Source organism: Brassica oleracea, chromosome C2 (genome assembly GCF_000695525.1).
Source record: "Brassica oleracea var. oleracea cultivar TO1000 chromosome C2, BOL, whole genome shotgun sequence".
NCBI classification, from domain to species: Eukaryota; Viridiplantae; Streptophyta; class Magnoliopsida; order Brassicales; family Brassicaceae; genus Brassica; species Brassica oleracea.
In genome coordinates this window covers 34,138,931-34,139,800 of record NC_027749.1, presented here as the reverse complement: position 1 = coordinate 34,139,800, position 870 = coordinate 34,138,931, and positions in this window count along the sequence as shown.

Sequence of the window (870 nt, the reverse complement as noted above, 5' to 3'; positions counted from 1 at the left end):
TTCAAAATTTTTGTGTTTCAGCAAAAGTGGCATTGGTCTTTGGGAATCACCGAGAGGGTGAAGATGGAATTCGTTGCAAAGGCAAAGATTCACCTTTGCAACACAGTCTCCGATGGGAAGGACAAGTAGGAGATCTATGGGTATGAGGGAAAGCCCACTGAACTTATGAAGGATGTGTAGGATGGCCTCATCGCCTATTGGAAGCTACCTTCTTCGATCAAAAAGGCCAATTAGTGCTCTGCTTCTCGAAGAACGAAGGATAGAGATGGTCATTTGCCCATGCTTCACAGAACCGGACAAAAACCTCTTGCAGGAGTCCGTCTAGAAGCTGTAAGTTTTGTTTTTAATATTTATTTTAAAATTTTCAATTAATTTAAATTTTAATATTTAATTTAATTTTTTTTTGTAGTTAGAGAAGACGGGAGTCTTACCGTAAGATCCGATCCCGGCCGACTAGGCCGCGATCGATGCCTCACGTCGCTCAGTCCATACCCGGACCGAACCTCTATAAATTTTGCCCTTTATTTAAAATATCGCCCATTGGCGAGGGCTAACTCAGATCCTAGCTCAAGACTACCTTAGTCATTCCCTAGCTAGATCCTTTCAACTTATGCACAGCGGAATAGTATCTACTTAACCATTGGTCTAAAACCAATCTAACACTTGTCTGGTCAGATCACCTCAGCTACTGGTCAGTAAACACAACTGCCAGCTAGCTCCAAGGTCAATCCTGAACATTTGCCACATTCCCGTATGCTTTGTAGAATATAATACCTAGTCCTCTCATGGACTAATCATACCAAGTCCTCTCATGGACTAACCAGATCAAGTCCTCACAAAGACTAACAATGCCCATCAGATCCTGAGTCA